Source organism: Odontesthes bonariensis, chromosome 2, assembly GCF_027942865.1.
Source record: "Odontesthes bonariensis isolate fOdoBon6 chromosome 2, fOdoBon6.hap1, whole genome shotgun sequence".
Taxonomy (NCBI): Eukaryota; Metazoa; Chordata; class Actinopteri; order Atheriniformes; family Atherinopsidae; genus Odontesthes; species Odontesthes bonariensis.
Genome location: NC_134507.1, coordinates 8558474 through 8572175, shown reverse-complemented (window position 1 = coordinate 8572175; position 13702 = coordinate 8558474). Strand labels below are relative to the sequence as shown.

The 13702-nt window shown below is 39.1% G+C and overlaps 1 protein-coding gene across 1 annotated transcript in view; it reads left to right on the top strand.

Moving 5' to 3' along the window:
• Window positions 1-12154: 12154 nt before the first annotated feature.
• cdh23 (cadherin-related 23) overlaps window positions 12155-13702 on the top strand; it is a 186002-nt gene continuing 184454 nt past the window's right edge. The window contains exon 1 of the mRNA XM_075475682.1: window positions 12155-12203. The gene's annotated coding sequence lies outside the window, so the exon portion shown is untranslated. The remainder of the gene's footprint in view (window positions 12204-13702) is intronic.

Sequence of the window (13702 nt, the reverse complement as noted above, 5' to 3'; positions counted from 1 at the left end):
CAGACAAGGTAGTGTCCATTGATTGAACCCACAGCTGCAGAAACTGAAATTTAGTCTTGTTCACTTTGGCTGCATGAATAATAGCTCTTAAAAAAGGAGGTACTTCACAGATAATGGGCCCACGTTGACCTTGAGGATTTGTTGAGCCAACATGCTACAAGGAAAATACAATATCATTGTGACTCTTCTATCGGTGCTTAAGTAGATAACTCTCCAGACCCCGAATTATCTTCATAGTCCATGAAATTGTTTGCTCCAATAAACACATTAATATTTTTTTGATCAAAAAAGTTCTATTTGTGGCAACATGAAGTCCAGAGGCAGAAAATGATCAGATAGCAAACAGGAATTAGGATATAATACAAAGTTATGCACTATTATTCTATTTTATTCTTTTATGTATTTTTGATGCTTCTTCCACTCCCTGCTGCAATGCTTTTATTTTATGTAAAGCACTTTGAATTGTTTTCTACATGAAATGTGCTATACAAATAAATTTGATTTGATATATTAAGTCAGATATTTTCTGAGCCAGCATTATTTGACTTTAGAATATGCCCTAAAGTAGAGAATACATTAGTTCACAGTTATTTTATACATAATACCTTATATAGATGGTTGGGTGCACAACAAAAGCAATGCTACAAATGTAATCAATGAAATCACTCCGCATGTACGAACCAAAACATTTGGCGATTTGAACTCTCAAAAAGAGTTCCCAGTCAATCAATTCATGAGCTGTAAAAGTCGTTTTGTCAATTTAAAAAAAAAAAAAATTGTGTTATTGTGTTTTGTCATGCGTTTTTTATTTTTTTATTTTATGTGGACTAAACATGGTACCCTCTAATGCTGCCTTTGCATTATGCACCAAGAGCACTTGTGATGGAAAATCTGGTTATTGGAGGAGGATTCCTACTGGTGGAATTCCATTAGAAAAGGAGGAAAAGATCCTGTTGAATAGTCCAAAAGACAAACCGTGGTGTTACGAAAATCCGAGCATGCTCAGTTGTGATGTGGGTCTGCAGCACTGAACCATGCTTTCGATATGTCCACCTAATGCAGTCTTGTCATGTTGCTATACAATAAGACAATAGGATTCATAAGATACATTATGAAATCCTATCATATGATTAAGGTTTTGAATTTAAAAGAGAAAGCAAAAAAGGCACAAAGAGACAGATATTGCTGTCACAGCCTGCTCATATTCACCCTTCTCTCCATATGGGTTTATATTTCTCAACAGCAATTACAGTTATGACCACATGAACGTTGCTTTGAAAGTTGCTGCTGTAGGGAATTGTGTGACAGAATTATGTCCTTCATTATGGCTGCCTGCTTAGATACTGCCGGGTCATTTCATTCAGTTGGGAACCTTCCTGAGCAGAAAATTCTGTTTGAGCAGACACCAAGTCTCCATGAAGCCTGTTTAGAAGTCTTGCATCCCAAAAGACATCGGAGTTTTATAGGGTACTATGACTCTGCTATGAAAATAAAGAATTTCAAACTGCATTTAAAAGAGAGACTGTCAGTTTCCATTTAGTATCTCTTACTGACCCAGTACTGTATATCCTTCTGAATCCCCATTACCAGTGTTTCCCAAAATGTTTCAACAATGCAACAATATTAAAGGCGGAGGGAAGCATTAATTCCTTTGCTATAGCGTGGAGCTTTTTACATGGGACAGCTCTATGTTCTACTTTGTAGGAGGCGAGTTGAGCATTTGATGGGACAAATACTATAAATAAATGCGCAGTTCATCATTGTGTATTACTGAAGTGTGTGAACCTTAAAACTGCTCTTAAATATATGCTTCTGATTTGTTTTGAACTATACAGACCTTTCTTTATGCTCATTCCTGGGCCTCAGACTTACTCAGAGCACTCAGAGCACTGTTTTGCTTAACGGAACAACCTCACACACCAACAGCTGGATATGACGACACACTCTCAACGAAATAATGAAACTAAAAGAAAGAAGGAAACAGAGAAACAAACAAAGACGCTTTAGTATTCGGAAAAAGAGTTTGGCAAAAACAACCCTGCGGCAGATGCAGCGTCCGAATGGATTTTACTGCTGGAGAAAGATCAGAGATGAAAACAGAATGACGGACGGATCTAGATTTAGCTTTGACGTTGCTGTTGGTATGTATCAACCAATTGGCTCCCTTTGATTTATGTTATGTTGCTTTTTTTTTTTCTTGGCTCCGTCAGTAAAGTTGTTGATGTGCAGATTTATAATCATGAAAAAATACAATCATGATAATTTCTCGCCCAGAGAACACTGAAATATGCTTGTATGCTCCAGAAACAAACTTACTTACTTTAGCGTTCTGTTCCATGGATAATGGTAAATAAACGATATGTTCACCAATGCTATGTTATTCAGTAGAGATTGAAATGTAAGTTATAACCTTATCGTTGTCATCTCTGCCTCACTGATGAAGCCTCATTCAGCCGCCTCATTCTCCTTTTCAGACTGCAAATAAGTTCTGCTCTTGTAAAAAAAATTTTTGTTAATTTTTTGCCAATTTCATGTCAAAGTCTTTCTTTGTCTTTGGAGTCTTTCAAAAGGTTCTCTTTTAACTTAAAATACATGCCTTTGTGATATAAACAGTCCAATTTACGTTGCACGTCACATGATTACAACACATACACAATATTCAAATGGTTCAAAAGGTTTTAAAAAAACATATTACAGATAAGGTATCATTTTTTTGTCTTTTTGTGAGTGATGTTTGTTCATCACATTAGATTAGATTAGAGTCAACTTTATTGTCATTGAGAAGAGTACAAGTACAGAGGCAATGGAATGCAGAAGTGCAAAAGCAGAATTATGTACAGAAAGTGCATTGGAAGAATTGGATTGCTTCAGATTGAACAGTACTGTATCTGAACGAGTGGCCATGACTTGTGGAGTCCCCCAGGGGTCAATTCTTGGACCTTCTCTGTTTAACTTGTATATGCTCCCTTTGGGTCAGATATTACAGAACTTTAACATCAATTATCACAGTTATGCAGACGATACACAACTTTATGTGTCTCTGTCACCAGACGACTGCAGCCCAGCAGACGTACTGTGTCAGTGTCTGGAGGAAGTAAACACCCGGATGAGAGATAATTTTCTACAATTAAATGAAGACAAAACTGAGATCATTCTGTTTGGTAGCAAAGAGAAGAGGGTCAGCGTTGGTAAATATCTTGAGACTCGGGCTCTTACAATCACTGACCAAGTTCGTAACCTCGGAGTGTTGATAGACTCAGATCTGACTTTCAGCAGCCACATCAAAGCTGTCACCAAGGCAGCTTTTTACCATCTCAGAAACATCAACAGAATTAAAGGTTTCCTCTCCCAAACAGACCAGGAGAAACTCATCCATGCATTCATCTCCAGTAGACTCCATTACTGTAATGCTCTTTTAACTGGACTTCCCAAAAAGAGCATTAAACACCTGCAGCTCATCCAGAACGCTGCTGCTAGAGTTTTAACCCGGGCTTAGAGATCTGAACACATCACAGCAGCTTTAAGATCTTTGCTCTGGCTTCCAGTCAGTCACAGAATAGATTTTAAAAGCCTGCTGATGGTTTACAAATCCCAGAACGGTTTAGGCCCAAAATACATCTGTGATACGTTCAGAGAATATAAACCCAGCAGAGCTCTTAGATCCAAGGACTCAGGTCAGCTGGTTCAGTCCAGAGTCCAGACTAAACATGGAGAAGCAGCATTTAGCTGTTATGCTGCAAACAAGTGGAACAAACTGCCAGTGGAGATTAAACTTTCACCAAATGTAGACATTTTTAAATCAAGGTTAAAACATTTATTTTCTCATGTGTCTATGCATGAAATCTGCATGGTATATTTGAACTTATCTAGACTGTTGCTTGTCTATAATCATTTTAATTTAATTTTACTTATTTTCTTTCTTTCTTTTTGTATTCTTTTATGTATTTTTAATGCTTCTTCCACTCCCGGCTGCAATGCTTTTACTTTATGTAAAGCACTTTGAATTGTTTTGTACATGAAATGTGCTATATAAATAAATTTGACTTTGACCTTGACTCATACACACTTATGTACACCGAGTGTATGCACAGTGGAGTTCTGTACAGTGTACATTAAATATGGGTACTAAGCCACTAAATAAATATACAGAATGTATGTACAGCATGTGGACATGGCGAACAGAGTGCAATGTGCATCTGAATATAGTATGATCTCACACACATATATGTACATATATTGTAAAAACAGGCTGTATTATTCTTATTAGTTCCTGTAACATTATCCTATATTGTCACTTGTCATTTTTGTTGCCTCTTGAGGTCTCTTTGTCTACCTCTTCAGCATGACAGAAATGTGTATGCATGACTGCATAAGTGTTGGGAGTCAGAATTGATTTTTTTCACAACAGTGGTGTTTTATCTCAAAACTCAGGGGGAGCCAAAGAGCAAAAAAGTGCCAGATTCACAAGTGATGCTTTAAAGTTTAAAGGAATAGTATCTAATGTTCTAAAACAGCACTTCTAATCAGATGTGTTGATGTTCTCTTCACATTCTGCCAGCTATCTACATGTCAGCTTTGGGAAAGTAATTTTCAAAAATCTATAATTTTTTTGTCCATCACAGGCCTGTAAAAAGGTCAGCTTACCGGAGCTACTCCTCCTGTTTGTTTTCCTTTCTGCGTGCACACTGTGCATTAATTTGGGTCACCTAAGCCTCTGCAATGCTACAAGGACAGAGAGCGACAGCAGCTAGCAGACAGCACTTTAATGGCAGAGAAAGATCTGCAACTTAAATCTTTCATATCAAGTATCACTACAGGAGGCAAGATTACTGTACAGTTAATGTAGCCAAATTGAGAGCCAGACAGTGACATATTTACTGCGGTTTCTGGTGTAAGCCAAAGGCTAGCTCACTGTTCTTCTAGCTCACCGGGGTGTTGCATGTGCAAAGCTGTAGAGATGTGGCTTTGTAGGGAGCTCTGATGGACAAGGTGGACGTTTTTTTTTTTTTCTTTTAAATTTAAAATTCAATCTTTGCCTTGCTTTGGGAATACATCCTCTACTGCAGCTCCAGATGAAGCTGTGGTAAAAATCCTCATATCTGGACTTGTGTCTGTAACTAATTGAAATCAGTCATGTCATATTTCTCTGACAATAATCTCAGAAAGATAATGCACCGGTTAAGTTTAAGCTTAATGGTTAACACAGCAAAGGTGTGAGACAATGTGAGCTCCTTGTTTTAAGAACGTGCTCTTTTTTTTTTTACCGTTTCTTGTTACGTACCCCATAAAAGGATGCTACACACTCAAGCTGCTAGTATAGAGGTAACTGATCTACAGTACAACCTCGCAACCAAAGAAGGCAGAAGTTCTGCTAATTAAACTTTTTTTATGAAAATAAAAAAAATGAATAAATAGAAAAGAGGATAATGAGAAAACCTTGCATTTCTGATTAAATGGCAAAAAGACAAGCGAGACAAATGATGAAAGATTTGGCACATGCAAAAGGAATGGACTGACCGACTGAAGTAGGCTCATTAAAAAAAAATGGTGATTACACTCAGTAAAACTACTGAAGGGTTGACAGTGCTTGCTCGTGGTTATTCAGTGCAAAATTCATTACAGGGACAGAACAAAGTCCTTAATCATGGCTGAGTTCTGTTACACTTTACAACTCTCCACTAAAGGTCAGCGATGATGCTGTTACTAGCCTAACTGCGCCTTTAAGCTCTGAGAATATGTCTGAAGTCGGTAATGTCTGACATATATATTGCTACCAGTATTGATCTCTGCGATGTGGCTTATAATAGTGCGTAACGGTCTGTTGCATAAGAGGGATGTAAACCTCATATGGGATTTTTCCAAAAATCTGATAAACTCTCATTGAAATGATAAACAAATAAACGTAGTATGCATGTGGATGGAGAAACGAATAATAAAACAATAAGGGAATAAGCTTTTACCCAAGACTGTTTCTAATCTTAACTCCCTGGTGACCGTGAATCGCCATTAAGAACGGCATGCCTGAGGATGTGTAATGAAGTAAGAAGAGAAACAGAAGCTGGATGAGTATCAAACACCAACTGCTGTCCTGCCTGTATGACTTCTCTCTTCTGAGCAAATTGTGCTCTCCACTTCCAAGACTCCCTATAATCTGATTTGAATACGATTCTAAGAAACAGACCAAGGTCTACCACGCTCCTTGTTATTCACGAGAACTCAAACTGCCATCTGCAACTGCGACAAAGTCTGTCAAAAAGCAACCAATAGGTTTTATTCTCTCTGCTGCATCTGCTGTGTCAGATTTTTCTGTTTCCTCCTTTTTTTATTGTTCTGTTTCAATGCAGCAGAATGCCGTGCATAAAATTATGCCACAGCCCTTCATGTGTTTTAGTGCTTCGTGCATTGTATGCACTCTCACATCTGAATCTCGGGAAAGCCTGGCATCACATAAGGCATGTGCAACTGACCATGAAATGCAAGAAGCCTTTAAATGATCTAATTACCCCTGGAAGCCCTCTGTAATGAGAAATCAGTTGTCCTCCCTCCAAAGCTAAACATTTAGAGGATGCATTTGTGCGTTCACGCCATATCATCCTGTAAGTTTACACAATGTCTTGCTAAAAAAAATGACTCATGAGATTAAAGTTTGTGAGTGTCTTAAATTGGTTTCAACATTAAGATAGGTCTGCCTTTAAATGAGGTTGGCTTTGGATCATGCACAATTTGAAAGGTGGCTCTGCAGTATTTCTTTGGGAAGGTGACATGATCAAATCACCAGAAAAGTATGAAGTATGGAACAACTTACTCAGTCATCCCAGCCTCAGTCATGCTGCATTACACACTTCTATCGTGTATCAGGGTAATTTGCGAGGGTCATTGTCATGGCTCACTGCTGAATGTGTCTTTGAGACATCCAGCATTTTCAGCTCCATCTAACTGTGCAGCTCGGTCTGCCAAAAACCCAGAGAGAGCTTCACATACTTCCACAGTCAACTAATTCATCAGCTAGTCATCCCTCCCTGAACCACTTATCTGTCCCTAAATGTGAGGTTTTACATTCTTTTCAGCAGTTTTTCCTCACCTTCTCTCTCATCTTTACAGAAACGTATATGTTCTCATATGGAAAGCCATAAGCAGATTCTGTGTGACGAGCTCATTAATGCTTCCAGTGTGCATGGGTCAATCTGTGGAGCGCACACTCCCCACACCCACAGAGAAAAATGATAAGACAATGGGTACCACAAACCCTACACTACTTGGCACGGTCTCATAGCGAGTCCTTCCAAAGGTATTAGAGAACCTCCACTAATAGGGAAGCTCATTAACCTTGGCCAACAATTGGCCAGGTAATACTGACTGCCAGAGTGCCAGTGTAATAGACTGAACTTTCTTCACCCTCGTACCAATTTTGGCACGAGCGTCTTCCAGATGACAGCTGAGAAGTTATTAAGAATATGCACGCACTCTTCAAAACACAGAAGAACCTTTCTCACACACGGTGTGAGAAACTGATGCAACCGCCTGCCTCAATATAAGTGAAGGATCTAATTTCTGCCTCTCAAGTGTCAAGAATTATGGAAGATTCTAATCAAATCTGATGCACACCAAATAAAATCTGTCCTTATTAGCAAAATCTTCATTTTCATCCACAGTCAAGACACAATTTTAGTCCGCCCAGGTATACACACCAGTACTTGGAACAAATCTTCACTCTCGCGGTAGACGTGGCTTCCGTCACGCAGCATCACACAACATAGCAAACACTGGCATCCCTTTCATCAAACTAAAAGTCTTAATTTAAGATCCAATTAAAGTGTGGATACATGGACAGAAGACACACAGTAGATTTTACTGAGACATTCCTGTCATGTTTTATAATTCGTGAAAAGTCAGTCAGTCAGATTCACAATCACCAGGCTGTTCAGAGATAGTTTATCATCTTGCTGCAAAAATATGTCAGCTTTTACACAATATTTCAATTCAGTTCAGTTCAACTCACCTTGAAATATGTACCACCAATTCACAAAAACACATCACGAAGAAAACAAACTAGTTTCATCCCAATACATTTAATCACAAATAATTCAAAACAAGGGCTGCACGGCGAGAGGGTTCCAGGGTCAACTCCCGGCTGGGGCCTTCCTGTGTGGAGTTTGCATGTTCTCCCCGTGTATGCCTGGGTATTCTGGCTTCCTCCCACTGTCCAAAAACATGCATGTTAGGTTAACTGGTGTCTCTGAAGAAACTGTCCTTAGGAGTGAGTGTGAGCGTGTGTGTGTGTGTGGGCATTTGTCTCGTTTGTCTGTGGACTGCCCTGGCGACCTTTACAGGGTGCACCCCGCCTTGCCTCTCACCCGATGACTGCTGGGATAGGCTCAATTCAAAACAAATTCCATTGCATTGTGTAGAATTGTACTGAGCCTATATATTTGTAATAATAATAATAATAAATAATAATAATGAAATAGCTGCCGAGATGAAGAAACCAACTAATGACGTGAAACTTGAGTTCTGTCCTCAGCATGCAGGAGTCAGCGTGTTACAGCGTGTTACAGCGTGTTACAGCGTGTTACAGCGTGTAGGAAAACAAAGAGAACGAAATAAAATAGCTGCCACAAAATGACATGTCAACATGTCAGGGCCATTATTAATATAGTATTATATTATAATTACGTTTTTGCTAAATAGCTTTGATACTGTGTATAATGGCTAACAAGCAATATTTAGGCTACTTATAGTGAAGCACGATGTTGAAGTCACAGCTGTAATTAATCTTTATTTGACTCACCTGTGTTATTCCTGGTGTGAATGAAGGGGAAATGACAGCCCAAACGGAACGTGATGCTATTTTATAGGAGCTTTAATCAGTTTAGGTCATTCAGCGTCTTCGCGGGAATATTGCATAGGTAGGCGATGTTTTAAATGTGTTCATTTTCTGTTTTGAACTGTTCAAATTGCAAAACACTGGGTTATTTGGCTGAATGGGAGAAAAAATTTGGCAAGGTTGTCCTTTAATTTCACTGTTGGCGAATGCTAACATATTGTTTATGTCATAATTGCGTTTAACGACTATAATTGTGAGCTTCAGGCATAAGTTGGCTCTTTAACTAAATGTTTTGCCAGTGTGGCTGGAAGCAACTAAATTAAGCCACTTATTGAAGACCTTGACTCGTCTTAACAGTACTTACACTGTAGGAGTGGCTGTTGGCTACTGAAGTAAATCCATTCTATTTTATACTTCCTCTCCACATCCCTTAAAGAATTCGGCGTGCTTTCTGCTACATTCATTTGACTGGTTTTATTTTAGAATGTAAAATACAGCAAGCTGTTACCATATTGTAAAGATTGATTCCAAACTTCTCTCCTTGACTTCTCACAAGATTTAATTTGAATTAGAGTTTTTTTTTTTTTTTTACTTTATCAGGCCAAAACCTGCAAGTTTGAAACAAAGTTGTAAAATTGTGTGCAATTTTTTTTCTTCTTTCCTCCACAGTCATTCATCTCTACCCTTAAGATGTATCTGCCTGGTCTGTGTGTTAGATTGTGAGTTGTGTAACATAGTTCAAACCAGCTCTATCTTCAACAGTTAAGCTGAAGCCATAACACAGTGATGTTTTAGTGTTAATAAACCAGTGACTACATATGTAATTTCAGTCAGGAAAGAAGCAAACCAGTGATTTTCATTTAATACTTTAATCCCCTGCAAATATTCACTGAATGTATTCTAGTTTTGGTGAGTTTCTGCCCTCGAGGCTCCGAAATTTGTGCTGGGTGAGCAAAACAACATTGCATTGCTCAGCATTTAAAGATCCGCTGAACCAAATGTTGCACAATAACTAGTTGAATGTTTAATCTTCCTGATGTTAACAGTAAAAAATATGTTAGAACACGCGTAAAACACACAGCTCGAGTTATTCAATAGTTTTAAAGGGGGGAAAAAAGCTGAACTCGTGTGTTTTTGCCTAAATTATTTTCAACGTTATCAATGAAGTCTTGCTGTCTGAGAAGCAGCTGCAACCTTGTTGTATTTGTGTTGAATATCCAGTAGAGAGCAGCAAAGTATTACTTTGAATCTTCAGCAGGACCCAGTGTGTCACCTATACTTTACATATTTCTGAAAGAGTTTTTTCTGTTTGCACAACACATTTCTGTTTTTCTTTTGAGGCGATTAGCTTTGCTGCTTGTGGTCAGCAAGAGAGAGAACAAAAAAAAAAGAAAGAAATAAAAGCATAATGTTGTTTGTACCTTTAGACAACAGTAACAGTCAAGACTGACTGCCTTTAATCTGCTGTCATCTCTTCACCCTGGTTTTATTCAAGGGATGCTTGTTGCACATTAGCACATCCTTTGATATCTCACTTCAAATAAGCAGCCTCCCGATGTTCAGTGATTTCTGAACACAATAGCTCATCCGTCACAGTTTGACTTACTGACTTTGTCATGAAACATACAAATTTTAGAAGCAAGGTTTTGAACACAGTTGTTCCTTTCATAGAAGAGGTAAATGAGCTCAGCGGCTGCCTTTCCTGCACAGGCTTGGACCGTTCAGGGTGAGAAACACTGCTGTGCCAGAAAGCACGATTAGTTATGAATTTGCAGTATGGTAAAATACTCTCTCTGTCCGCCTAAACCCTAAAAATTGAGGTTTTGTAAAAATAAAAGTTGGAAAAGCAGCAATGAAGGTTGATGGGTAAAAAATAAAGACTATCCCTCCCTTCAGACCATTTGGAAAGGCACTTTGCACAGGATTCGCATCAGGTTCTTTGGGTTTTAGACAGAGGATGCTGAGCTAACATGAGCAGCCAGCGATCTCAAACTTTTTTGTTCCTATGTCAGTCACACTACTAGATAAAGAAACATGTTGATTCAGCCATGCAGTTCATAATTTGATTATCTTAATCTTTTCAGACACGATGGCATTTTAGTTTATATGTTTTGCGTCTAATATTTGCTTTTTAAATTATTTTAATGTTCCCACTGATTTATCTTTAAATGATTTTATAGTAGAAACACTATTTATTTAGATTTTATATCTTGCTTTGTACCTGGTGGTTAGCACCGTCTGCCTCACAGCAGGAGTTGGTATGTTCTCCCTGTGTGTGCGTGAGTTCTCTCTGGGTACTCTGGCTTACTTGGTGTCTCTAAATTGACCCTTGGAGTGACTGTGAGCGTGCATGTTTGTCTGTCTCTGTGTGGCCCTCTCACCTAATGACAGCTGGGATAGGCTCCATTCCCCCCACGACCCTGAGTTGGATTAGGCGGGTACAGAAAATGGATGAATGGATCTTGCTTTGTCCCGTGCTTTATATATGTCTTGATTTTTTTTTTTGTTGGTTATTTCCACAATGCACTGTCTACAAGCACTGTAGGATTTTGGCCCGAGAGCAATTTCTCAATGGGGACAATAATGTATAAAAGAACCAAAAAAAACAGAGTTTAATTGTTTAATTTGTGCGAATCAGTCATATCATTTAAATTTGTGGTTGCTGCTTTTATTTGCAATTCCGATTTTGTACACTAGGTGGTGGTAGCACACCTACTATTTTCGTTAGATTCAGTTCCTCAGTGATTAAATAATAGATTTCAAATTTAATCTGTGTAACAGATGAGCTCATGATCTTATTTGGAGGGCTTCTAAATAGATCTCTTTAATCTCACTCAATGCAGCCTTCCATCGTGAAGCTTGCGAATGATTTATCAGCACAGAACCATTTTTTCCTAAACTCACCAGAGCTATGCCTTAGATTTAGTATTTGCAGAAAAGGGCAGTTGTTCATTTAAACTGCGTCAAAGGCTAAATGAACAAGTCATTTCCTCGCACACGGACAGAATTTGTTCGTTTCTAATTTGGAGAAAAATAGAATCAGTTTGCCATGGAGCATCGTTTTAAAGTTAGGTTGTGGCTGTGAGCGCAGGGATTGTTGGATTCTAACCCGGGTTTAGCAAGAGTAACACGGGCCAAGAAGTAGGAGCCTGCAAGTGAATGTTGATGTCGCACTTGGAGGGTTTGCAGTGGTGATTCTGAACACTGAAGCAAAATTTGCAATCACCGGGGCGTTGGTGGGGACAGAGTAAGCTAACGGCAGAGGGAGAAGGAAGAGAGGCAGAGAGGGAGAGGGTGGCAGATAGTTGGTAACGCATCACAGCAGGACAAGCAGTCCAACCTAAAGGCGCTCAGCCAGCGACTGACACGGACGAGGAAGGTAGGACAATATGATAATGACATGACCGTCCCGCTGAGTTTTTTGACACGAGATAGAAGCATGACTGGAAAAGAAGAGGTTTTCACACAAAGGATGTCTTTTATGATAAAGTGGATTTCCTGCGCAGTGTAGTTGTGCGTAATTCATGACTTTTTCAGTCAGTAGTTGTCTTATTTTGACGTTTGGATATTTAATATATTTCAGTTTTTGCACATTCGGAGAGTTTTTTTTAGGTGGGTAACTGTTGATGTGTTGATGTTTGACATAATTGGGTCTGCGGCCGGTTAATTGAAGTTATGTCGTTTCAGCGGCGTATCAAATGAACTGTTGCAGACGTGCTGTTACTTTTTGGGAGACACAATTATAAGTCAGATGTGAGGAGCTGGGCATGCTTGCGCAGAGGTGTCAGGTGTTCAGTGTTATCTCAGGTAGCCTTTGACGACTGCAGGTGCCTTCTGGGAAGCGCCGTGGTGCCCTCTTATTTATTCATGTGTCACCCGACGCAACACCGGGTTGAAGGAGAACACCACTAAGTTTAAAAATTCCGTTGTCATTGATAGTTATTCTTTGTGTGTTTTTCACACACCTCCACGTAACTGTAAATGAAGATTTGTTTTGACTGCTCACTGACGTTTTAGCCTCCACGCAGGGTTCCTTTTATTGACGACCGGAACAGCTTTGCAGCGTAATGCTATTAAGGAGTCTCTAGTTTTTTACTTCTTCCCCATTACAATTTTGGTGGGTATGAGTGAGTCCTGGTAATATTGTGGAATGAGATGTTTTCTAAGGAATGAAAGAGCATGAAGAGCTTTTGAACTTTATCAATTTATCCTTGTAGCACTTCTGATTGTGACATTTCGTCCACCAGTGACTTAACATATGAAGGGCAAATAAGTGCAACCTTAACTATGTGTGCAGATAAAACATTGCACAATTTGACTTTGACTAATCCATGCATACAGTGGCAGGTTACACAGCGTACAGCATCAGAACTTAAAAGCAGATCTGCCTCTGAGAAGATGCTGTTGTAATACACTGCATGGATTCCCATATTGCAAGTTTGCGTTCATACTCAGTGTAGCCTATCACTGTATAGGTGCAGATGTTTTGCTGCTGTCACCATTCTGCCACGATATAGAAATCATAAAATGCGCATAGGCTGCACAGATAGTATCTTAAATATGCAATTGTATTCAGCACGGTGTATATGATAAGCTGGAGAGAAGCTGCTTGAGGTTTTTCCATGCATGATGTGGGAATAGCATGCCTGAAACAGTTGCCCTTTGTAAACCTCTGTCATTCTGAATTCATTCTGAAGTCGAGAGGAAGAAAAATATACTGAGGTGGAGAGTCCATATCTGACTGACACCTCGAATGACAGGTCCAAATGAAACTCAGTAAGAAGGATAGAGAAACGAATTGCAGATACAGTAACTCTTCAGGACTGCTGTACGAGGCCTTAGACAGGAAGCAGAGCAGTGTTTGAGGACAAGAAAGGA